The sequence below is a fragment of the Manis javanica genome, chromosome 13 (assembly GCF_040802235.1).
Source record: "Manis javanica isolate MJ-LG chromosome 13, MJ_LKY, whole genome shotgun sequence".
Taxonomy (NCBI): Eukaryota; Metazoa; Chordata; class Mammalia; order Pholidota; family Manidae; genus Manis; species Manis javanica.
The window spans coordinates 5,078,460-5,105,919 of record NC_133168.1 but is presented as its reverse complement, the minus strand read 5'-3'; the positions used below and the strand labels follow the sequence as shown (position 1 = coordinate 5,105,919).

The following is a 27,460-nucleotide window of genomic DNA, read 5'->3' as shown; positions in this document are numbered from 1 at the left end:
GTGTATTTCCATGGTCTGTTTGATTATTTCCTCCCCCAGTTTGGGGAAGTTTTCAGCAATTATTTCTTCAAAGAGACTTTCTATCCCTTTTCCTCTTTCTACTTCTTCTGTTACCCCTATAATATGAATATTATTCCTTTTGGATTGGTCACATAGTTCTCTTAGTGTTGTTTCATTCCTGGAGATCCTTTTATCTCTCTCTATGTCAGCTTCTATACGTTCCTGTTCTCTGGCTTCTATTCCTTCAATGGCCTCTTGCATCTTATCCATTCTGCTTATAAATCCTTCCAGGGATTGTTTCACTTCTGTGATCTCCTTCCTGACATCTGTGATCTCCCTCCAGACTTCATCCCATTGCTCTTGCATTTTTCTCTGCATCTCATCCCATTGCTCTTGCATTTTTCTCTGCATTTCTGTCAGCATGTTCATGATTTTTATTTTGAATTCTTTTTCAGGGGGACTGGTCAGGTCTGTCTCCTTCTCAGGTGTTGTCTCTGTGATCTTCGTCTGCCTGTAGTTTTGCCTTTTCATGGTGATAGAGATAGTTTGCAGAGCTGGTACGAGTGACCGCTGGAAGAGCTTCCCTTCTTGTTGGTTTGTGGCCTTCCTCTCCTGGGAGAATAGCAACCTCTAGTGGCTTATGCTTGTCAGCTGTGCGCAGACAGGGCTTCTGCTACCTGCCCGTTTGCTGTGGAGTTTATCTCCACTGTTGCTGTGGGCGTGGCCTGGCTGGGGCTGCTCCTCCAAAGTGGTGGAGCCCTGTTGGAGGGGGAGCGGCCGGGAGGCTATTTATCTCCGTAAGGGGCCTCTGTTCTACCTGTTGCCCAGGGGGTTAGAGTGCCCAGAGATCCCCTGATCCCCGGCCTCTGGTCTAAGTGTCCTGTCCTGCCCTTTTAAGACTTCCAAAAAGCACTCTCCAAACCAAAACAACAGCAACAACGAAAGAGGAAAAAAAAAAAAAAGGAAAAAACGCGCCATTTTCTTTGTCCTCAGGCGCCGGTCCCAGGCACCCGTTCACCAGTCCTGCTGCCTTGCCTCCCTAGCACCAGGGTCCCTGTCCCTTCAAGGCTTCCAAAAAGCACTCGCCAAAAAAAAAAAAAAAAAAGGGAAAATCACGCGATATTGTTTGTCCTCAGGTGCCAGTCCCAGGCACCCACCCACCAGTCCTGCCACCCTGCCTCCCTAGCACTGGGGTCCCCGTCCCTCCAAGGCCTCCAAAAGGCACTCGCCAAAAAAAAAGGGAAAAACGCGTGACCCTCTCTGTCCCCAGGCGCCGGTCCCAGGCACCCGCTCACCGGCCCTGCTGCCCTGCCTCCCTGGCACTGGGGTCCCTGTCCCCCTAAGGCCTGCAAAAAGCACTCGCCAAAAAGGAAAAAAAAAAAAGGGATAAATGCGCAATCTTCTTTGTCCTCAGGCACCGGTCCCAGGCACCCACTCACCGGTCCTGCTGCCCTGCCTCCCTAGCACCGGGGTCCCTGTCCCTTTAAGGCTTCCAAAAAGCACTCACCAAAAAAGAAACCGCTCTGGTTTCTTTCCATCCACCAGGAGCTGGGGGGAGGGGCGCTCGTGTCCCACCAGGCCAGGGCTTGTATCTTACCCCCTTCGCAAGGCGCTGGGTTCTTGTAGGTGTGGATGTGGTCTGGATGTTGTCCTGTGTCCTCTGGTCTCTATTTTAGGAAGAGTTTTCTTTTTATATTTTCATAGATCTATGTGTTTTGGGGAGGAGATTTCCACTGCTCTACTCACGCCGCCATCCTTGCTCCACCTCCTGGAAGTTGCATTTTTAAAAGGGAAAATAAATCAGGAATTATTAAATCATAATTATTAATGTTATTACTTGGTAATTCATATCTGTGTTATGGGCATATTGATCTAGGAACCATAAACTTCCTGCGGATTATTACTATAATTGTTACCGACCCTTCTGAGGAAATAAACAGCTCTGATTCTGCTGAGAAATATGTTTTTACAGTCAAGTGGGTAAAGCTAAGATGAAAAGGAGTGATCTGGCTCATCTATAAAATATTTGGGGTAATACTTGTCTGTGAGTTAAATATGATTTCCAAGGGCCTAAGACAATGTTTGACATTCAGTTATGAAAATGTAAAGAAGTTTTAAAAATTGCTGCAAATGCATATGCATAATACTTAAAAATCACATTCTGAAAATTATACATACATATATACATAAAATTATATATAATTCATTTTTAACTGATGTTTTGGTGACTAATTCCTGTGTGTTCAGCCCATGTATAGAAATTAATTTTATTAAGTATACTTCAGAGACATTTCCTCCTTCGATTCATTGCAATCCTGGATAATTATATCATTTTCTTCTACTTTTCCTTTTTTTTGTATGTTATATTACAAATAGATCTTAATAATTATCTTCATTCGGGTCTGCTTCTTTGTCTTCATACCAGATCTTTCCCTCAATGTTGTGTGGCAGTTTGCATGTACTTGTGAGAGAAGCATTTTTTAAAATTTGACAGTTTATTGGAAATTCAAAAGAATCACATTTAATCAATAATTACTGAAGTTTTTGATCTCCAGATTTCTGTTGGGATGCAAAATTTCAGACATTAAATTTTCATCATTTGATTCAATCAAATGCATCTTTCAATTCAGAGACTGTCTACATTAGTTTTGAATAGTGTGTATTATCCAATGAATTCTGTCTTATGGTAATGAAAGCTATCAAAACAAATTAGGAAAAACTATATTTACATTTAGCATTTATATGAAAACAAAATTTTGTGAAAAAATCATTAAGTGCACAATTATTTCTTCATTTATTTAACACATATTATCCATCATCTACAATGTAACAGCATCTGAGACACTAGAATCTTTGTCAAACACAGAATCTTTGCCCATACAGAGCTGACCTTCTAGTGCAAACGTGATTATGTAAAAGATGTATACCACATGATATTAAAATTATACATGAAAGACTGTTTTGTTAGTTATCTTTTCAAATGAAATATTTTGCCAGATAGAGACCTGGTGTTGGCCTTGTATCTACTCATGCAAATACTTACTTCTAAAATTCTCCAGCAAACTGTGCAATGCTTTAATTCTTACAATGGGGGCTAGCGGCATAAAGGGGCTTTGTATTATGAGCCTCTGCCTTTATTTTTGTGTTTTCCTATAATGCTTTCCCTAAATGTTTTAATGGACTAATCTCTCATGTCACTCAAGTTTCTGTTGAAATTCCCTCTGAGGGAATGTCCATCAGTCTTTCTAATAGAGTATGTCTGTACTCTCTGTCCTCACCTGCTTTATACTCTCTGGTACATTTACCATCCCCTGATGTATTACATGCTTTTTGCTTACTGTCTCTTTTACCAGGTAGAGTGAATGTTTCAGGATAATGCTGAATTTTTATTCAATCACTACCATATCCCCATGTTTATAACAGTGGTAGGAATTCAATAGATGTTTATTAATAATGCGTTAAATAAGGATGTTCATAAATGAAATCTCAAACAAATAGTATATGTGGGGAATTTGTTATTTGAGATTGGGAAGAGTCTATTCTGTTCTTTCTGGCATAATAATGATCTATTTACTATAAAAGAAGATTGTGTACCTTTCTAGTAATTACTTTTTATATAAATACTAAGCTTAGTTCTCATCATTTTGTAGTTTGGCTTCTTTTTTAACCTTTTAAAGATCACACACAAACTGCCTCATCCAAACAAGCAGTCTATTTTAAGACAAATTCTTATTTAAAAAGTTTTTCCTTTTCCATGTGGTTTTACTCAGAATGTAACCAATCTGAAAATATTACAGACTGTTTTACCAAAGCTTTTTACTGTATTATAAAACTAATTACTGGAGCAATTTTTAAAAAATGCATTCCTTCTAGGGAGGCTGAATAATCTCATTTCTTTTAATCTCAGGTTATCTTTAAATAAATATTCATAAAGAAATTTTGTCTTACCAGGGAAATTATATAAGGAATATAGTGTGATCTAAATGGTGCCTTGCCAATTGATTTTCAGTATATGTGTCTGTTTCTTCATGGTAAACAAATATACAAATACTTGATAAAAGTGGAGAAAGACATGGAAAGTTTCATGTGGAGTCTGAGCTCTGTGTAGTCTTGGTTGGTACTAGTTTTGAGCCTAGTGCATTGTAATAATAGTTAATGAATCATTTTTAATAACTTAAAAATATTTCCTATGTGGTATATTGTATAATAGTATCTAGGTTTAGTTTGGCAATCAAATCTTAAAAGTTTCTAGAAAAAGATTCTTGCTTTAGTTTTGTAATATTAATTTCCTAATATTGTTAGAATCAGATAATTGAGTCTGTGTGAAAGACATTATGTCACAGTCTGAAACCAGGTAGCTGAACCCTATTATTTAATAGCTGAGAAACCACAGTGAGGATAGTTCAATGCAAAAGAATCAAAACAAAAACCAAAATACATGCACTTATTTTACAGCTTCTAAATAACAACTGAATTTATTTCATGAGAAAGTAAAGTGTTATCTGAACACTGAAATAGTTTGTCTCACCAAATTTGAAGTGGCATAACTCATAAACCACAAAAAGTGAATTACTATAAAAATAATCGTTTCAATCACCTTGATTCTACTGATACCTAACTTGCGGCACTTTTAAAATACAGTTTGCCAAGATAATTGGTGGTCTCTTCTTTCCTGTTCCTTCCAAACATCTCTTTCTGTTTTAATTTTTAATGTAAGTTTTTGAATTTCTAAACATAGGCCTATTGATAATATGATTTTTCATATTTATTGTCAAGCATTAGGACCCTTTCCCATATGTCATTTCCAGTAGTATGATATTTTTTTCCTCATCCTGACTCCTTAAAGGAAGTGATCCTACAACTAAGTGAAAAGCTGAGTCAGTGGACATGAAATGTCAGCCCCAAGATGACATATCTGTCACATTAGCACATGCATTGGCTGATAGGAGTCAGGAAGCGGTTTATAGAAATAAATGTTTCCAGGGTTTTTTTTGTGTGTTTTTTTTTTGTTTTGTTTTTTTGAGAGGGCATCTCTCATATTTATTGATCAAATGGTTGTTAACAACAATAAAATTCTGTATAGGGGGGTCAATGCTCAATGCACAATCATTAATCCATCTCAAGCCTAATTCTCGTCAGTCTCCAATCTTCTGAAGCATAACGAACAAGTTCTTACATGGTGAACGAATTCTTACATAGTGAATAAATTCTTACATGGTGAACAGTACAAGGGCATTCATCACAGAAACTTTCGGTTTTGATCACGCATTATGAACTATAAACAATCAGGTCAAATATGAATATTCGTTTGATTTTTTTTTTTTTTGAGAGGGCATCTCTCATATTTATTGATCAAATGGTTGTTAACAACAATAAAATTCAGTATAGGGGGATCAACGCTCAATGTACAATCATTAATCCATCTCAAGCCTAATTCTCGTCAGTCTCCAATCTTCTGAAGCATAACGAACAAGTTCTTACATGGTGAACGAATTCTTACATAGTGAATAAATTCTTACATGGTGAACACTACAAGGGCAGTCATCACAGAAACGTTCGGTTTTGATCATGCAATATGACCTATAAACCATCAGGTCAAATATGAATATTCGTTTGATTTTTGTACTTGATTTATATGTTGATCCCACATTTCTCCCTTTATTATTATTATTGTTATTTTTATTTTTAATAAAATGCTGAAGTGGTAGGTAGATGCAAGATAAAGGTAGAAAACATAGTTTAGTGCTGTAAGAAGGCAAATGTAGATGATCAGATGATCAGGTGTGTGCCTATGGACTAAGTATTAATCCAGGCTAGACAAGGGCAGCAAGACATCCACGGATGCAGAAGATTTCTCTCAAAGCAGGGGGGGTGAGGTTCTGAGCCTCACCTCTGTTGATCCCCAAATTCTCACCTGATGGCCCCCCTGCGACTGTGCCTGTCTTAGGTTGTTCCTCCCTTGAGGAATCTTACCCGTCTCTAGCTAACCAGTCATCTTCCGGGGCCATACAGGGAAATGTAAAGTTGGTAAGTGAGAGAGAAGCCATATTGTTTGCAAAGGTTAGCTTTTTACTTCTTTGCAGATTTATGCCCTGTGGCTTCTATGCCCAGCACTTGTCTCGAGGTATCTTTACCACCTGGAGGAATTATGATACTCGGTAAATTCGATATGAGGCACGAATTTTATTTAAGGGTTGTAATTAGGAAGGAAGAAGAAAAGCTATAGATGTAGCATATGAAGGAAACATAGGAGGATTGATTATTTCTTTGACATATCTTCTTGCAGAGTACCTTAAGTATGTATAGGTTTTAAACTACTAACTAATTTGCACACACATATTAACATAATAGGAATACGGTGACATAAACAAAGCAAATCTATAATTACCATCCATCTCCAGTGAAGCCAAGAAAACCATTTAGGCACCCTAGGCATTTGTGAAAATTTATCTGTGATATGATGGATATTGTCCAACTGTACTTGAACCATCAGACAAATTAAAGCAGCCCATTTCTGGGATCTGTTCACATCCCATATGTTCTTTTAACCATACATAGTCTATAGTCATGAGATTTTGGAGCGCTACAACTTGCACCCCTCCCAACTCCTGGTTGAGTTCCAACAGCACAGATCCGGTCAAATTCGTTGTCTCACTGTATGCACATGCCAGCCTAGACATCTCCCTCCTCATTCCAATGGCAAGTCCAGGAGACGGTGGGCTGGACGCAGCCACAACCGCAGCATCGTCCGGATCCCTGTGGAGGCTTTTTGATGGTCATCCCCCGGCACGAGTCCCCCAGAGAGTGCTGATGCCGGAAGCTCCTCCTCATATCGTATCTTAGTTCATTTTCTGGGTATCCAAGCTAGGCCTTGATCTTCTGCATAGAAACAAACAGACCCTTTGCCCACACTTTGACATGCCCTCTATACCACTGTGTAGAACTCATTGGAGGTCAGCACACAGGAACTGCTTTTTTTTTTTTTTTAATAGAAAGGAATATTATCAGAAAAGAGTACCTCCATAGCTGATCATCTGACACCCTTTAAGTGATCAACATTAAGGATATTTAAAGCATGCGTTGATCTTTGATTTACCAATAGTTTTATCCTGTTAAGGAGTAATCCCCCTTTTCTTTCTTTCTTTCTTTCTTTTTTTTTTTTTTTTTAATTTTTAATCTACACTTACATGGAGAATACTATGTTTACTATGCTCTCCCCTATATCAGGTCCCCCCTAACAACCACATTACGGTTACTGTCCCTCAGCTTAGCAAAATGTTGTAGAGTCACTACTTGTCCTCTCTGTGTTGTGGAGCCCACCCTCCCCTTGCTCCCTCCCCCCCATGCATGCTAATCTTAATACCCCCCTTCTTCTTCCCCCCACTTATCCCTCCCTGCCCACCCATCCTCCCCAGTTCCTTTCCCTTTGGTACCTGTTAGTCCATTTTTGGGTTCTGTAATTCCACTGCTGTTTTGTTCCTTCAGTTTTTCCTTTGTTCCTATACTCCTCAGATGAGTGAAATCATTTGGTATTTCTCTTTCTCCGCTTGGCTTATTTCACTAAGCATAATACTCTCCAGCTCCATCCATGTTGCTGCAAATGGTTGGATTTTTCCACTTCTTATGGCTGAGTAGTATTCCATTGTGTATATGTACCACATCTTCTTTATCCATTCATCTACCGATAGACATTTAGGTTGCTTCCAATTCTTGGCTATTGTAAATAGCACTGCAGTAAACATAAGGGTGCATATGTCTTTCTCAAACTTGATTGCTGCGTTCTTAGGGTAAATTCCTAGGAGTGGAATTCCTGAGTCAAATGGTAGGTCTGTTTTGAGCATTTTGATGAACCTCCATACTGCTTTCCACAATGGTTGAACTAATTTACATTCCCACCAGCAGTGTAGGAGGGTTCCCCTTTCTCCACAGCCTCGCCAACATTTGTTGTTGTTTGTCTTTTGGATGGCAGCCATCCTTACTGGTGTGAGGTGATACCTCATTGTGGTTTTAATTTGCATTTCTCTGATAATTAGCGATGTGGAGCATCTTTTCATGTGTCTCTTGGCCATCTGTATTTCTTTTTTAGAGAACTGTCTGTTCAGTTCCTCTGCCCATTTTTTAATTGGGTTATTTGCTTTTTGTTTGTTGAGGTGTGTGAGCACGTTATATATCCTGGACGTCAAGCCTTTATCGGATCTGTCATTTTCAAATATATTCTCCCATACTGTAGGGTTCCTTTTTGTTCTATTGATGGTGTCTTTCGCTGTACAGAAGCTTTTCAGCTTAATGTAGTCCCACTTGCTCATTTTTGCTGTTGTTTTCCTTGCCCGGGAGATATGTTCAAGAAGAGATCACTCATGTTTATGTCTAAGAGCTTTTTGCCTGTGTTTTTTTCCAAGAGTTTAATGGTTTCATGACTTACATTCAGGTCTTTGATCCATTTTGAGTTTACCTTTGTATATGGGGTTAGACAATGGTCCAGTTTCATTCTCCTACATGTAGCTGTCCAGTTTTGCCAGCACCATCTGTTGAAGAGACTGTCATTTTGCCATTGTATGTCCATGGCTCCTTTATCAAATATTAATGGAACATATATGTTTGGCTTAATTTCTGGGGTCTCTAATCTGTTCCACTGGTCTGTGGCTCTGTTCTTGTGCCAGTACCAAATTGTCTTGATTACTATGGCTTTGTAGTAGAGCTTGAAGTTGGGGAGTGAGATCCCCCCTACTTTATTCTTCTTTTTCAGGATTGCTTTGGCTATTTGGGGTCTTTGGTGTTTCCATATGAATTTTTGAATTATTTGTTCCAATTCATTGAAGAATGTTGCTGGTAATTTGAGAGTGATTGCATCAAATCTATATATTGCTTTGGGCAGGATGGCCATTTTGACGATATTAATTCTTCCTAGCCATGAGCATGGGATGAGTTTCCATTTATTAGTGTCCCCTCTAATTTCTCTTAAGAGTGACTTGTAGTTTTCAGAGTATAAGTCTTTCACTTCTTTGGTTAGGTTTATTCCTAGGTATTTTATTCTTTTTGATGCAATGGTGAATGGAATTGTTTTCCTGATTTCTCTTTCTATTGATTCGTTGTTAGTGTATAGGAAAGCTACAGATTTCTGTGTGTTAATTTTGTATCCTGCAACTTTGCTGTATTCCGATATCAGTTCTAGTAGTTTTGGAGTGGAGTCTTTAGGGTTTTTTATGTACAGTATCATATCATCTGCAAATAGTGACAGTTTAACTTCTTCTTTACCAATCTGGATTCCTTGTATTTCTTTGTTTTGTCTGATTGCTGTGGCTAGGACCTCCAGTACTATGTTAAATAACAGTGGGGAGAGTGGGCATCCCTGTCTGGTTCCCGATCTCAGAGGAAATGCTTTCAGCTTCTCGCTCTTCAGTATAATGTTGGCTGTGGGTTTATCATATATGGCCTTTATTATGTTGAGGTACTTGCCCTCTATTCCCATTTTGCTGAGAGTTTTTATCATGAATGGATGTTGAATTTTGTCAAATGCTTTTTCAGCATCTATGGAGATGATCTTGTGGTTTTTGTCTTTCTTTTTGTTGATGTGGTGGATGATGTTGATGGATTTTCGAATGTTGTACCATCCTTGCATCCCTGGGATGAACCCCACTTGGTCATGGTGTATGATCCTTTTGATATACTGTTGAATTCTGTTTGCTAATATTTTATTGAGTATTTTTACATCTACATTCATCAGGGATATTGGTCTGTAATTTTCTTTTTTGGTGGGGTCTTTGCCTGGTTTTGGTATTAGGGTGATGTTGGCCTCATAGAATGAGTTTGGGAGTATTCCCTCTTCTTCTATTTTGTGGAACACTTAAAGGAGAATGGGTATTATGTCTTCTCTGTGTGTCTGATAAAATTCCGAGGTAAATCCGTCCGGCCCCGGGGTTTTGTTCTTGGGTAGTTTTTTGATTACTGTTTCAATTTCTTTGCTTGTAATTGGTTTGTTTAACTTTTGTGTTTCTTCCTTGGTCAGTCTTGGGAGGTTGTATTTTTCTAGGAAGTTGTCCATTTCTTCTAGGTTTTCCAGCTTGTTGGCATATAGGTTTTCATAGTAGTCTTTAATAATTCTTTGTATTTCTGTGGAGTCTGTCGTGATTTTTCCATTCTCATTTCTGATTCTTTTGATTTGTGTTGACTCTCTTTTTCTCTTAATAAGTTTGGCTAGAGGCTTCTATATTTTGTTTATTTTCTCAAAGAACCAGCTCTTGGTTTCGTTGATTTTTGCTATTGTTTTATTCTTCTCAATTTTGTTTATTTCTTCTCTGATCTTTATTATGTCCCTCCTTCTGCTGACTTTAGGCCTCATTTGTTCTTCTTTTTCCAGTTTTAATAATTGTGATGTTAGACTATTCATTTGGGATTGTTCTTCCTTCTTCAAGTGTGCCTGGATTGCTATATACTTTCCTCTTAAGACTGCTTTCACTGCATCCCACAGAAGTTGGGGCTTAGTGTTTTTGTTGTCATTTGTTTCTATATATTCCTTGATCTCTATTTTGATTTGTTCATTGATCCATTGATTATTTAGTAGCATGTTGTTAAGCCTCCATGTGTTTGTGAGCCGTTTTGTTTTCTTTGTAGAATTTATTTCTACTTTCATACCTTTGTGGTCTGAAAAATTGGTTGGTAGAATTTCAATATTGTGGAATTTACTGAGGCTCTTTTTGTGAGCTAGTATGTGGTCTATTCTGGAGAATGTTCCATGTGCACTTGAGAAGAATGTATATCCTGTTGCTTTTGGATGTAGAGTTCTATAGATGTCTATTAGGTCCATCTGTTCTAGTGTGTTGTTCAGTGCCTGTGTGTCTTTACTTATTTTCTGCCTGGTGGATCTATCCTTTGGGATGAGTGGTGTGTTGAAGTCTCCTACAATGAATGCATTGCAGTCTATTTCCCTCTTTAGTTCTGTTAGTATTTGCTTCACATATGCTGGTGCTCCTGTATTGGCTGCATATATATTTAGAATGGTTATATCCTCTTGTTGGACTGAGCCCTTTATCATTATGTAGTGTCCTTCTTTATCTCTTGTTACTTTCTTTGTTTTGAAGTCTATTTTGTCTGATATTAGTACTGCAACCCCTGCTTTCTTCTCACTGTTGTTTGCCTGAAATATGTTTTTCCATCCCTTGACTTTTAGTCTGTACATGTCTTTGGGTTTGAGGTGAGTTTCTTGTAAGCAGCATATAGATGGGTCTTGCTTTTTTATCCATTCTATTACTCTATGTCTTTTGATTGGTGCATTAAGTCCATTTACATTTAGGGTGACTATTGAGAGATATGTACTTATTGCCATTGCAGGCTTTAGATTCGTGGTTACCAAAGGTTCAAGGTCAGCTTCTTTAGTATCTTACTGCCTAACTTAGCTTGCTTATTGAGCTGTTATATACACTGTCTGGAGATTCATTTCTTCTCTCCCTTCTTATTCCTCCTCCTCCATTCTTCATATGTTGGGTGTTTTGTTCTGTGCTCTTTTTAGGGGTGCTCCCATCTAGAGCAGTCCCTGTAGGATGCCCTGTAGAGGTGGTTTGTGGGAAGCAAATTCTCTCAGCTTTTGCTTGTCTGGGAATTGTTTAATCCCTCCATCATATTTAAATGATAGTCGTGCTGGATACAGTATCCTTGGTTCAAGGCCCTTCTGTTTCATTGCATTAAGTATATCATGCCATTCTCTTCTGGCCTGTAGGGTTTCTGTCGAGAAGTCTGATGTTAGCCTGATGTGTTTTCCTTTATAGGTGACCTTTTTCTCTCTAGCTGCCTTTAAAACTCTTTCCTTGTCCTTGATCCTTGCCATTTTAATTACTGTGTGTCTTGGTGTTGTCCTCCTTGGATCCTTTCTGTTGGGAGTTCTGTGTAATTCCATGGTCTGTTCGATTATTTCCTCCCCCAGTTTGGGGAAGTTTTCAGCAATTATTTCTTCAAAGACACTTTCTATCCCTTTTCCTCTTTCTTCTTCTTCTGGTATCCCTATAATATGAATATTATTCCTTTTGTATTGGTCACATATTTCTCTTAGTGTTGTTTCATTCCTGGAGATCCTTTTCTCTCTCTCTATGTCAGCTTCTATACGTTCCTGTTCTCTGACTTCTTTTCCTTCAATGGCCTCTTGCATCTTATCCATTCTGCTTATAAATCCTTCCAGGGATTGTTTCACTTCTGTGATCTCCTTCCTGACCTCTGTGATCTCCTTCCGGACTTCATCCCACTGCTCTTGCATTTTTCTCTGCATCTCATCCCACTGCTCTTGCATTTTTCTCTGCATCTCATCCCATTGCTCTTGCATTTTTCCCTGCCTCTCATCCCATTGCTCTTGCATTTTTCTCTGCATCTCTGTCAGCATGTTCATGATTTTTATTTTGAATTCTTTTTCAGGAGGACTAGTTAGGTCTGTCTCCCTCTCAGGTGTTGTCTCTGTGATCTTTGTCTGCCTGTAGTTTTGCCTTTTCATGGTGATAGAGATAGTTTGCAGAGCTGGTACAAGTGACCACTGGAAGAGCTTCCCTTCTTGTTGGTTTGTGGCCTTTTCCTGGGAGAATAGCGACCTCTAGTGGCTTGTGCTGGGCCACTTTATCTCCGTAAGGGGCCTCTGTGCTCCCTGCTGCCCAGGGGGTTAGAGTGCCCAGAGATCCCCAGATTCACTGCCTCTGGTCTAAGTGTCCTGTCCTGCCCCTTTAAGACTTCCAAAAAGCACTCTCCAAACCAAAACAACAACAGCAACAATGTGAGAGGGAACAGAAAGAAAAAAAAAGGAAAAAACACCCTATTTTTTTTTTTTTTTTTGTCCTCAGGTGCCGGTTCCAGGCACCCGCTCACTGGTCCTGCTGCCCTGTCTCCCTAGCACCAGGGTCCCTGTCCTTTCAAGGCTTCCAAAAAGCACCCACCCACCGGTCCTGCAGGGAAGGAACGCTCGATATTCTTTGTCCTCAGGCGCTGGTCCCAGGCACCCGCTCACCAGTCCCGCCGCCCTGCCTCCCTAGCACCGGGGTCCCTGTCCCTTTAAGGCTTCCAAAAAGCACTTGCCAAAAAGAGAGAGAAAAAGGGGAAAAATGCACCATTTCCTCCGTCCTCAGGTGCCGGTCTCAGGCACCCGCCCACCGGTCCCACAGGGAAAAACGCGCGATATTCTTTGTCCTCAGGCGCCGGTCCCAGGCACCCGCTCACCAGTCCCGCCGCCCTGCCTCCCTAGCACCGGGGTTCCTGTCCCTTTAAGGCTTCCAAAAAGCGCTCGCCAAAAAGAGAAAAAAAAGGGAAAAACGCACGATTTCCTCCGTCCTCAGGCGCCAGTCTCAGGCACCCGCCCGCCAGTCCCGCTGGGAGAAACGCGGGATATTCTTTGTCCTCAGGTGCCGGTCCCAGGCACCTGCTCACCGGTCCCGCCACCCTGCCTCCCTAGCACCGGGGTCCCTGTCCCTTTAAGGCTTCCAAAAAGCACTCGCCAAAAAAAAACGCTCCTGTTTCTTTCCACCCTCTGGGAGCCGGGGGGAGCGGCGCTCGGGTCCCGCCGGGCCGGGGCTTGTATCTTACCCCCTTCGCAAGGCGCTGGGTTCTTGCAGGTGTGGATGTGGTCTGGATGTTGTCCTGTGTCCTGTGGTCTCTATTTTAGGAAGATTTTTCTTTGTTATATTTTCATAGCTCTATGTGTTTTTGGGAGGAGATTTCCACTGCTCTACTCACGCCGCAATCCTGGCTCCCTGTTTCCAGGTTTTTAATTACTTTGCACTATCAACTTACTACTGCTAGAAAAAAATTAACATGGAGTGTTAACTAAAACACTATAAAGAGATAAAATAGAGGTGGAATATGCCAAGTTGTAATTGGTTCCCAGAATAAGCTTTATTCTTTTTTTTTTTTTAAGAAAACTGTCAAATAAAAAAATGTCTGCACTGGCAGATTTTGTTATAGTACATGACTCTGACAATCACATGTAATGGAGAATAACATTATGTATCTGCTAAAATATGATGGGTGGCAGTTTTTATCCTTGGAAAACTTAGTGAAATAGAAGTGTATTTTCCTGAAGACCACGCTAAAAATGATTATTTTACTTGAAATGTTATGCTTATAAACAAACGTTCAGTTTCCATTACAAGAATGGGTTTTGAATGTTCCAAATGAGTTTTTAAATATGTAATTTTATTTGTAGTTTGCAGTTACTCAAAGAAGACATTCCTTTTGATTTTAGGCATATGGAAAATAAGGGTTATCCATAAGAGTTTCCCAACTATTTATAAAGAGTCATCAATACCTTTAACTTGGAGAGTAATCATTGAGGTAGAGGAATGTGTTAGAAAAAGTAGTGGATTGGAATCAAATTAGTGTTTGAATTCATCATCTAGGTGGCTAAAATCAAATAACTTCCATGAATATTAAAAAGGGAATTGGACTACATAAATTGCTAAAATCCTGTATGTATTTAAAATTCCATGATTCTCAGAAGATCAAACCATAAATTGAAACTCCCATATGACCATTTGTTTCTTCAAATTAATCTGTTCATGTGGCATCAAATGATTTATTGAGACAAATTGGCATCTACCCTAGTGGTAAATTTACAACTTAGCTGCAAAAAATTATCTTCCAGTTATCGGTAGGTTAAAAGTTACACACCTGCCTCTAATCAGGATGACAAGAATTTATTCCCTTCTTTGTGATGGCTAAAACGTAAATACCCCTAAGCTGTAGTTCTGTTTTTATCTTCCTCCGTTTCTAGCCCCTTGAATTCTACTCCCACCCTAAGCTAACTTCCCCCCACTTTCTTCTCTCTTTTCTTCTACTTTGTCTTCATCCCTTGTGCTCTGTGCCCTCTTTCTCCTTTTGTTTTTTGTTGCTCTTTTCTTCCCCAAATACTCATTGATATATATAGGAATAAAAATAATCCTAACACCCCATAGGGTTTCTTAAGGATAAAAATGACATAATGTACACAGGGGACTTAGACTACTGCCTGACTTACATGAATGCATAGTGAATACTATTTTTGGAGTTAGTGGTAGTAATGATCATAGACATAATAAAGCATGATTTAATTAAGAAATCACCTAATTCCAGATGTTCTTTCCAAATATTTTGCTCTGATAAGCAGTTTTGTGATGACATCCTTGAAGCTAAATCTTTGTGCTAATACTTTATTGCATTCTTATAATCTGTGAATGCAGAATTGTTCATTCAGAAATTCCACACTTTGAAAATTTTAATATTCGTTTCATCAACTTGCTGGCCCAAAGCATACTTACTGTATTTCCATCAGAAAATTTGAAGACTTGGTAAATACGTGTCCATCCCATTTGTGACAATTTATCCTGTAACCTGCTGCATGTGAGTCTGTGCATTGCTGCAGACTTACCTAGCAGGATGGCTTCTCATATTGGCTCTGAAAGTTAGCTATCAAAAGATATCACGTTGGTGTTTCATTTTGGATGTGTTTAATTATTTGTGAAATTAAATATTAATCTTGTTTATGGGCATTTTTAATGTCTGCTTTCATAAAACAGTCCTCTTCGACACAGTTCAGTTTTCTCCTACCTTCTCAATTCCATCTCTCTTATGTTTTTCAACAATATTATGTATTTATTTATTCATTCATTCAACTCTATTTTTCCAACACTTCTAGAAAATTAGGGTGATGAGAAGGGGAGGCTTCCTTGGGTACTCAGTCTTACTGTTTGGTACACTGGGGAGCTCATGTATTTGTTATTGTTTGTTTTGGTGACTGGGATTCTCAGAGGAGTTACTATTTGGGAGGTGTGCTCTAGACAGCTACTTGAGTTAGATGAGAAGAGCGTGATAATTTCAATGTTCAGCATAATGTTGGTATTTTAAGATATATGTTATACATCAAAATACCTTGCTGTTTATCAGTGTTTATTTTTTAATTATGTGACACTTAAAGTTTCTTTATTTTAAGTGACTATTCTTTATCACTAAATGATGATATTTTAGCTTTCTGACCCAACTGCTGAAGCAAATAATTCCCTTTCATTTCAAAGGGAATATATTATACTGAGGATCATCATTATAGATGAATGGCTAACACTACAATCTGTTCACTTCTACTTCTAATGCAATAAATATTTGTTACTCAATGAGTGGCTTCTAAGGAAAAAAAAGTGCTAAATCCTATTTGAATATTTTTTTTCTCATGGAAGTGGACAAAACGTTCTTCAGTTTTGATTCAGATAACAGTTATAAATTCAGTAAAACAGAGTATTTTGGTTTCTCTTAGAGTAGTCCACTTACAAAAGGTTGTCTTAGAGTTGTTGGCACTGCATATAGATGGTACTATTTTTACTAAATCTCAGAATATAATACAGCAAACAGAAACCCATGCCTATGAGACAGTGGTTTCTCTAAGGAGAGTGCATATTATATATAGGACAGTGTGATGCCTGATATATAAATATTATTGAATAAAAGAGTAGTGAATCGAATTCACTGTTTCTTGCCTTCCATGGTACCATCCTGGACCTGTTTAGCAAACAAGTATGAAAGCAACCCACACTATATAATGGATTCCAGGTAGAGAGAGGTAAGGCTATAAAATTTCCAAAGTTTCAGAATACATTTATAGTGATAACTAGTTTGATTATGTCTTTCAATCCCATTAGGACTTACAAACTTTTTACAGAACTGTGTTTGAAAAGAAGGAAAATATATGACCTAAAAACACACATGAGAGTAAACATACCAGATACTTTAGAGTAGGATGGAAAAAGCAATTTGATAATTTGATATTAAACTTCCTGGAAAAAATAAGGATTGATAATAGATATAAAATGTTTTCTTGGCTTACATCTTGGCAATACAGACTTATATCTGCCTTCCCAGGACATTGCTGTTACATGTAAATGTATGAACTGGAATAACACAGGATGTAAATAATTGGCTTTATTATGAAAATACAATATACTGATATTATAACTCACTTTATTCAAGAAACTGTTGCAGAAGTATTTCAACTGAGTCAGATATGTTTCAAAATAATATAGGATTGTAGAGCATTCCATCCAGAAATGAATATCCCTGGTTTAGGTATATTTCGTGTAAATATATTCAGAATATGTAAATTATAAATGAAAGACCATGCTAAATTATAGCCCGTGTGAAAAATCCTTTTTTTATATTTTAATGACATATGTACAACAATAACAGTCACATATCGTAGACCACAGAAGGTGGTCTAAGGAAGAATGCTTTCTTCCTGAGCCTTCACAGGACATAGCTGTAGGGAATTCTTAAGTTTGTGCACTTGCTGTTTGTGGAGAGTAGAATAGAGATCAGTAAATGATTGAGCAATGTCCAATCTTGTGTGTATGCGTGTGTGTGCATGTGTGCACAAAGTCCAGTATTGTGTGTATGTGTGTGTGTGTAAACATGTTTGTGCCCATGTACTCAATCTTTACAAAGCTATAAATTACATAATAAAGGAATGACTTACCGCTCTGTGAAAAGCTATGCATTTAGATTTTCACATATTATATTTGAACAAAAGAGATGTATATAATCTTTTGGAAATGGAGATCCTGAATTTTGGTGAGAAAAATACTTTACAATTTTGGCAATATTAGAGGGCCTGTGATTGAATGAACATGAATTTTGAACTTTATTTAGCTTCATCGTCATTTTTTCAGCTGCTGCTTTAGACAGTGTTCTTTCCTCCAAGGTTCAAGGTAAAATAGCATTTAATCATTTGCTACCTTTCCATGGAAGGTCACTGGTGGGCCAAATAAGAATTCTCAACTCATTTACGAGAAGTGTCATGAGCCCCTCCTTTAAAAGATGACACTTAGGACTTTGGGAGGTCTTTTTAGCCTCCTGAGTGGAAAGGATGTTAAAAACCATTTCGCATTTTGATTTCTTCTATGTAAACTCCTTCAACAAGCGTATGCATGTCTCTTCGTTTTTTGCTTTGCCATGGGGTTTATTTAGGGGACACTGGGGATGCCCAGTGGCCCCCAGCTTGCGGTTCCGAGTGTAGATATAACAAAGTGACATAGTCCTGACTGAGGCACATCACATAAAAGGCAGAGGTGCCTGAAAGCTGTCATTTTGTTATGGACCCCACGCTGCTCAGCAAACAGCATGCAGCCAGTTCCACGCTCTGTGACCACAACTTGGAGGTCCCCAGTCCCTCATCTCCCTCAGAGCCTCTGACGCTTTCCTCATACGGGACAAAAACACCTGGCTGTTCTTTGTCTTTAAAAGATTCTCCCTCCCTGGAGCCCAGTCCCGAGGGCCCATCTCACACTGTGCAGACAGGGTTCCCCACTTGCCAGGGAAACGCTTTCACAAGCACTGCGTCTTTTAGTGTCTAAGCAGAGACAAAAAACAGTGAAGGACCCCAGCTTGAAAAAAAAATTCATTAGAGTTCCACTGGGCAGCGGAGAGTGACAAAGGGTTCACCCCCCAGGGACCTGCAGGTGTCTGTGCAGTGCACTGTGCTTTCTCACGGGCTGCAGGGAAGTGCAGAACCCATGTTCTCTGTCCCTGAGTTGCAGTGTTACTCGGGCTGACGTCTAGAGTTGAAATGAGCAATTACTTCCAAAAATAAGAAAATTTGCCTTTTTCCATCTTTGGATTGAATTACTGAAATTTAAATTTCATGCCACTTGAGAAATAGAATTGATGTAGGAGAGGAAGACAAGCTTCTGCAAGAAAGAAATGCCTCATTGCAAAGTATGTGGAGTGTCTTGCACATCAGGAGCCCCTCCAAGCCCGCTTCCCCTCCACTTTACTTAAGGATAAGTAAAATGCTGGGTGATGGATATGTTTACCATATAATGTAAATAACCAGAAGAATGTTAGAAAATGGAGCCCTTTATACACATGCTCAGGCTTTTAAAGTTCAAGTTCAGTGATGTCACTAACACCGTGACTTGAAGCTGTTCTGAGGGAGCTGCAATTCATGATGAATTTGTGACATGCCATTCTACCCAGCATTGTGTGGCTATTAAGATCCTGTCAGCTTGATGTAGGGGAAAGGTTTCTGGAGTTGCTCTGCTTTGTACGCCAGTGGCCCTCCTTCCTACACTGACTGTCTTCCAGTGCGGAGGACCGAGATAAGAATCAGCCACAGAGGGAGTCTGATCGTGAATGTGGAGTTGATTGAGTGATGATATCCAAGCAACAGCGATGCTCTTTATAAAGCATCTGGGCACAATGTGCAGCCGATAGTCTCCCTTTGGTTTAAAGCCAGAAGGCAATAAATCTATTTAATATCATTGAGTTTATGGGTTTCTCCTGAAGAATTTCTCCTATATAAATGATGCTGTGAACGTGTGCTGTGTTTTCTTAGCTCAGACTCATTTAAGCTTTAGATTTCAATAGAGACTGTCTTTTATTATTCTATAATGGATGAAAGCAGTAGCTAGAAATGTGTTTTGTGGAAATACATATTTTTGTACTGAGAAATGCCTAACAGTTTTCTCTTCCATAATTGAGTCCAGCAGATAGCATTCTATATTTCTGCTTAGCTGGCAGGGGGATTCAGAATTCTGTCCACTTTCTCCTTCAAATGGCGATTTAGAAGACCTGAAGGTGGTTCCTCAGGGCCTGCATCTGTTAGAAACTGTCGGGCATATGAGCACCCTGAACACCAAGCTATAACCAAAATGTCTCCTAAAATTTATAATGGTTTTTAATATTGCTCTCAATGACCCAATGTCAAATTTGGATAAAATTTGAGTGCCTTCCCAGCTCCTAGGAAAACAGAGTATTCTTTCATAGGAGAGTTCTCCCTGTCATTTTCAGGAAATTTGGAAAGACATCTGGCAATGTTTCAAGTTTTTCTTTTGGGGAAAAAATACTTAGTGCTACCTGTTTTCGATACTGTAAATGTGAAAATACATCCCATGGAGAAGGAGTTAGTTTTAGGCCATGTATATAGAAAGCAGAGGTTGAATCCATATGGAAAGAAGCATACATCTTAAAAACTAGGTAAATCTGGGAAAGCACCTAACTACTACAGCTCTGGAATCTCCTTGACAAGTTCAGATTGTTGGCCAGAGCATGACGGAAACTCAGCTTTATGTGCGAATATCCAGGTAGGCCAGAGAAATTCACCTCATGCTGGCTGAGAGCAGAGTGTGACTGGTGCTCAGCCTTTAAAGGTGTGAAGGACACTTTGTTAACAGGACAAAGATTTGATAATCCTCAGATTGTTAGGCTTGGTATCAGCAGATAGAAACTATGTGACTAGGAATTCAATAATACTTTTAAATAAATTTGTTTTTCTTATTCACCCCAGTACTATTTATCCACATTCACAAAATAGTAGTGTAACATTACACTCCAAATTCCCCCAAGGCTCAGCAGTCCATAGTTACAAATGAGCTCATATTAACAGAAAAAAGTTTCGCCTATTTGACCTATGCTGTGTGCTTCAGGATTTTATTTCTGTCACTTCACCAGTGCATTTCTAGTCCAGATATTTCTGAGAATGTCTGTGATTTCATCACATGCAGGCACGAAGAGACCTCGCACGTTCTTCCACCCTGGGGCCCCTCTGTTATTACTAACGAAGCCACACAGTGGCAACTCTGCCTGATACAATCTCTGCAATAACTTCCAGCCACAGAAGGATCAGTAGCTAATCAAATGAGGGTCACCAAGAGTCAATGGATGTGCTCACCATAGGGCCCCTGAGATCAGGGGTAAACAGAGAGCTTCAGGAGAGAGAACTGCCTAGAAAGTTCCCCAGTTCTAAGTGAAACCTGGTCATGATTGGCACTTGGCTCTGGCAGTCCTTTCAAGTGAGCAAAGATTCTTCTCTCATGTCTCAGGTGTGGTACCCTCCTCACATCCTGATAGCACTTTCTAGAAGGTTGACCCAATTGTTGACTTCCTCTTCAGAAGCTGTGTGTATGAGTGTATGCGTGCACACGTATAAATGATACGGTTCACACAAGCATAACCATTACTGTGTTACTGCAATATAATTTTGCCTGTTTTTGTCTAGGATACGCCTGATGATCTAGCTATATAACTTAGCTGCTTTTAGTTTCATTATGTGGTTTTCTCCTGGTTGCCCATGTTACCAATTTTATATGCTATAAATTATATGGTCCTTGGGAAACTAGGGGGTGAGAATTATTTGCAAGATAAGATTTACACAAAGCCAAAAGGTGAAAGTAACTCAAATGTCCATCAATGAATGAATCAACAAATGTGGTATATCAATAAAATAGAATATTATTCTGCCATAAAAAGGAGTGAAGTACTGACAAATACCACAAGACAGATGAGCCTTGAAAATAAATGAAAGAAGCCAGATTCAAACATAACATATGGTATGATTCCATTTATATGAAGTATCCAAGATAGGTAAATCCATACAAACAGAAAGCAGATTGATGGTGGCAGCTCAGAGGAAGAAGAAGGGTTGGAGGGTGATGGCTTAATGGGTATGGAGTTTTGTTTCTGACTGAATGAAAATTTTTGAAAGTTGATAGAAGTAATACTACCACAATATTGTGAATGCACTAAGCGCCCCTGAATAGTGTACTGTGCAGCACCTGACTTTATGTTAGGTAAATTTCACCCGAAAAAATAAAAAAGGATTGATAGGGCATTTCTATTTGTTTTAAAAGTAATTGGTTAATTTTTAAAAAACAATTCTCTAATAATTGTTATACCATATTGTTTAGGTCGGATGAATTATCAGCTAACCTTGCATTATTTAGTTTATCCATAAAGATAGCATGTGATAGGAACCACAAGACTTTGACTTCCACACCCGCCACGTCAGCCTATTTCTGGTGAGGACATCCCCAGAGCTGCTGAGAGGAAATGAAAAAAGCTTCAGTGTCACAAAATTTTTTGCACTAGCCTCAGGTCTTTTACTGAGATATATCACTTTCAGCAATACCTTTTTGCCGTGAATCTATGTATTAATTAGGGTATCTGTCAAGAGAGACTAGTTTATGCTACAGTAACAAACCTCCAAATTTCAGTGACCTAACACAACAAAAATTATTGCTTGCTTGCCCCACTTGTTCACTGCTGGCCTGCTGGTCAGCTGATCACTGACCCTCAGAACAGCCTCCGTGGCTAATGGTGTTGGCCGTACTAGCAGGGAAAAGTTCCCTAATGGCAATCAAGGTGTCTGCCTGTACCGGTACACAGAATTGTTTCTCCTGAGTCATCCATCATAAGTAGACAAATAACATTATCTAACCTTAAAGGGAGTAGGATGTGCAATGCTACTTTGTGCCTAGAGCTTAAAGAACTGGAAATAATAGCAAATTGCACCAAAAATAGAATGATGAGTTAGCATGATTTTCTAGGTTGTCAGTCATGCCCACTTAACAAATAATGTCTCAAATACTTTAAAACTATGTCTCACCTATTGTTTTTCCTTTGTTAAAAGCTCTCTATCCATTAGGTCCTCTTTGTACTTTCAATTACAGTCTTTCTCAAACTCTATTCAATCAGACCTTTGGTTGCACATGGGGAAGGATATGTTAACAATAGTTTAAAAGGATGATCAAGATTTGGAATGTTGAACTATAAAAAAGTTCCCCCATTATCACAGTATTTTATGCAGTATGTCATCCAATTAAGCAGTGTCACTTTTAAGTAGAATTGTCTACTGCCCTGACCTCACTGTTTTATCTTCCAGAAATAAATGATTTTTCTTTGGTGCTTGGGTAAAGGTAAATTATACCACTTACAGTGTTTTTATACTTAAACCTCATTTCAATATTTTAGCTGATAAAAAAACACTGTAGAAGTCTAAATCCACAACTGATGCAGAGGTAAGAATGATGGCTTAATCACAGTTTGATGGCACCCCAGGGAGAGGCACCCTCCCCCTCTCTCAGCCTCTTTGCTTTCATGCAGGCTGCTCCCTACCATTACTTGAGGGTTTGGGGGTTTGACAAAATTATTATACTCATGAACTCCAGGAATCTGAAGTGTAGTGTGAATTATCAATGATTGAAGCATATTTAATATGGAGGTAGAATAAACTGTATTTTACTGACTTTCTAGTTTTCCTTAGTTTTCTTCTCCTCCTCTTCCGGCCTGTCTCTTTCTCTCTCTCTTTTCAAGTCAATCCATGCATGTGTGGGTGGTAGCCTCTAGTAATGAGAATATTCCTTGAGAAGCTCTTTTCTTAAATCAGAAGGTGAACAGAAAGATGACTTTAATAGAACACCATTCCACTCTTCATTATCTGTAATGGGAAATCTTATCTATTCATCATGGATCTGCGGCGTATTTTCCAGGGAGGTATAAGGTTGTTTTTAAATATAAAATAAGATGTAATTTTGACTAGAGAAAGGCAAAGAGTAGAGGGGAAAATGGTGATAAAATCTTGGGAACTATAGACACTGGTATGTTTAAACTTTTCTAAAGGTAGAGAGAAGAATGAGGCAAAATCTATGTTTCACCTGCCATACAGCTGTTTTCCAGAGGATATAATAACTTCTCAAGAGTGTATATATATTTAAGGATTGCTGTATTAGCTTTGCCAACAGTTTCAGCATGACAGATTTTCATGCCAAAATGGATTTAATGCTGTGTTACTTGTTCTTTGTAAAATTTACTGAAATATAGTTGATACACAATATTCTATTGGTTTCAGCTGTACAACATAGTGATTCAACAACTATATGCATTACCAAATGCTCACCACAATAAGAGCAGTTACCAGCTGTTACCATACAAATATACTACATTAGTGACTATATTGTCTATGCTGTACTTTCATTCCCATGACTCATTTATTCTACAGTTGGAAGGTGTACCTTGTTAATGCCTTTCACCTTTCTCACTCATTCCCCACTTCCTCCCTATGGTACCATCAGTCTGTTCTGTGGTGACTTTCTAGTCTCATAGTTTATGAGTTTGTTTCTATTTTGTTTGTTGTTCATTTGTTTGTTAGATTCTACAATTAAGTAAAATCAAATGGCATTTGTCTTTCTCTATTTCACTTAGCATAACACTCTCAGGTCCATCCTTTTGTCACAGATCACAAGATTTCACTCTTTGTAGGGCTGAGTAGTATTCCATTGTATATATGTACCACTTCTTTTTCATCCATTTGTCTGTTGATGACACTTAGGTTGCTTCCCCATCTTGGCTATTGTAAGTAATGCAGCAGTAAACACAGGAAATGCATGATCTCCTCAGGGATTTTGTTTTCTTTGGATAAATTCCCAGAAGTAGAACTGCTGGGTCATATGGTATTTCTATTTTTAGTTTTTTGAGAAGCCTCCATACTGCTTTCCATAGTGGCTGCATCAATTTACATTCCCACCAACAGTGCATGAGGTTTTCCTTTTCTCCACATCCTTACTAACCCTTGTTATTTCTTGTTTTTTTTTCATTTGTTTGTTTTGGTATTAGCCATTTTGACTGCTGTGAGGTGATATCTTACTGTGGTTTTAATTTGCATTTCCCTGATGATTAGTGATGTTGAGCCTCTTTTCATGTGTCTGTTGGCCATTGTATGTCTTCTTTAGAGAAATGTCAATTATATCCTCTGCCCATTTTCTAATTTGATTATTTGGTTTTTTGTTGTAGAGTTGTGTGAGTTCTTTAGATATTTTATATATTGGCCCCTTATCAGATATGTCATTTGCAAATATATCCTCTTATACATTAGCTGCCCTTTCATTTTGTTGATTGTTTCCCTTCCTGTGCAGATGGTTTCCTTTTTGTTTCTTTTTTGTCAGATTTAGCCCACTGGTTTATTTTTGCCTTTGTTTTGCTTGCCTGGGGAGACATATCCAAAGAAAATCTATAATGCTGATGATCAAGAGTTTATTGCCTATGTTTTCTTCTAGAGTCTTAGGGTTGCAAGTCTTACAATTAGGTCTTTGATCCATTTCAAGTTTACTTTAGTGTATAGTGTAAGACAGCAATCCAGTTTCATTCTTTTGCGTGTAGCTCTCTAGTTTCCCCAATACCATGCAGTTAAGAGACTTTTTCCTATTTTAAACTTTTGTCTCCTTTGTTATGTATCAATTGACTATATACACATGGGTTTATTTCTGGGCTCTGTGACTATTCTACTGATCTATGTGCCTATTTTTGTGCCAGTATCATGCTGTTTTCATTACTGTAGCTTTGTAGTATAGCTTAAAATCAGGGAGCATGATACCCCCAGCTTTGCCCTTCTTTCTCAAGATTGCTTTGCCTCTTCAGGATCTTTTGTGGTTCTGTACAAACTTTGGGATAATTTTTTCTAGTTCAGTGAAAAATGCCATTGGTATTTTGATAGGGATTCCATTAAACAGGTAGATTGCTTTTGAGTAACATGGTCATTTTAGCAATATTAATTCTACCTATCCATGAACATGGAATGTCTTTCCATTTATTTGTGTCATCCTCATCAATGTCTTGTACTTTCTTATACTTCATCAAAGTCAATTACTTTCATCAATGTCTTATACTTTGCAGCGTACAGATCTTTCATCTCCTTGGTTAGATTTATCCTAAGTATTTTATTCTTTTTGATGCAATCGTAAATGGGATTGTTTTCTTAATTCCTCTTTCTGCTAGTTTGTTATTAGTATATAGAAACATAACAGATTTTGGTATACTGATTTTTTATCCTGCAACTTCATTGAATTTATTTTGAAAGTTTTTGGGTGGAGTCTGTAGGGTATATAATTTCATGTCATCTGCAAATAGTGACAGTTTGACTTCTTCCTCTCCAATCTGAATGCCTTTTATTTCTTTTTCTTGTCTGATTGCTGTGACTAGGACTTCCAGTACTATATTGAATAAGACTGGTGAGAGTAGGCATCCTTATCTTGTTCCTGATCTTAGAGGGAAAGCTTTCATCTTTTCACCATTGAGCATGATGTTAGCTGCAGGTTTGTCATACATGACCTTTATTAAGTTATGGCCTTCTCTCCCCACCTTGTTGAGAGTTTTCTAAGTACATGCTTTTTCTGAATCTACTAAGATGAACATATGGTTTTTAATCCCTCCTTTTGTTAATGTGGTATAGCACAACAGCCTTGCATCCCTGGAATAAATATCACTTTATTACAGTGGATGATCTTTTTAATGTATTTTTTAATTGTTTGCTATAGTTTGTTTAAAATTTTTGCCATTTTTTTTTCAATAGACTATTTTTCAAAGTAGTGTATTCTCACAGCATTATTGAGCATAAAAGAGAAAATTCATATATACTTCATGCCCTTGCATATATATACCTTCCCCTACTATTAATATCCTGCATCAGGTTAGTACATTTGTTACAACTAATGAGCCTGAACTGATGGACTGTTATCACCCAAACTCCATATTTGATAGTAAGGTTCACTCTTGGTATTTTACATTTTATGAATTTGACAAATATATAGTGACACATACTCACCTGTAACTTGGAGAACAGTTTTGCTGCCCTAAAAATACTGTATGCTCTGTCTATTCATCCTTCTGTCCTCCCTAATCCCTGGCAAACACTGCTATTTTTATTGTCTCCAAAATTTCACCTTTTCCTGAATGTCATATAGTTGAAATTATACAGCATATACCCTTTTCAGATGGCCTTATTTTACTTCATTTGCATTTAAGGTTCCTCCATGACTTTTTATGGCTTGATAGCTCACTCATTTTTTAGTGCTAAATAATATTCCATTGTGTGGATATATCAAAGTTTATTAATCCACTCATCTACTGAAGAACATCTTGCTTGCTTCAACATTTTGGCAATTATGAATAAAGCTGTTATTGACATCAGTGTGTAGGTGTTAGTGTGGACGTAAATTTTCAACTCCGTTGGGTAACTACCAAGGAGTATGATTCCTGGATTTTATGTTAAGAGTATGTTTAGTTTTGCAAGAAACTGCCAAATTGTCTTTCAAAGACTACCATTTTGCATTCACACTGTTCATGAGAGCATTTCTGTTGTTCGACACTCTCACCAGTATTTGGTGGTGTCAGTGTTTAGGATTTTGGCCACTCTAATGGTATGTAGTGGTACATTTGTTATTTTTTTATATTACTATTACTAAGGCCAAAGAATTAAATAACTTTCCATAGTGCTTATAAACCAATTTCCAAAAAAAAGCTGACCCCTAAAACATACACAGAACAAAGATATAGAAACCCAAGAAACTGAAAGAAAGGTATTAAGATAGGCTTAGTTACTTCCTGTCTGCATAAACTATTTACAAGGATTTAGGAATATTTGGTAAAATATAACACTCCTTAAAAATATTAAAGAAGAGACCAAAGTGAAATGAATTCTGAAGCTAAGGATATAATTGTGATTGATGAGGGCTGTGGGTCCTGGATGCTGTATAATGTACTTCAAGGCATTTTAATTTAACATTTCCCCCAAACACTCTATTGAACAAATAAAACACATCAATACAAGTTCAACAACAACAAAAATATAATAGGCAAATCTTGTTTATACTGTACCTGTCAGGGAAGCAAACTGAGAACTATGAGAATATAAAAATTAGTACCTTAC

At 38.2% G+C, this 27,460-nt stretch overlaps 1 long non-coding RNA gene across 1 annotated transcript in view; it reads right to left on the bottom strand.

Moving 5' to 3' along the window:
- Nucleotides 1-784: 784 nt before the first annotated feature.
- The window catches only part of LOC140845796 (uncharacterized), a 537,563-nt gene continuing 510,887 nt past the window's right edge, over nt 785-27,460 (bottom strand). The window contains exon 4 of the long non-coding RNA XR_012124706.1: nt 785-1,768. This is a non-coding gene — a long non-coding RNA (uncharacterized lncRNA). The remainder of the gene's footprint in view (nt 1,769-27,460) is intronic.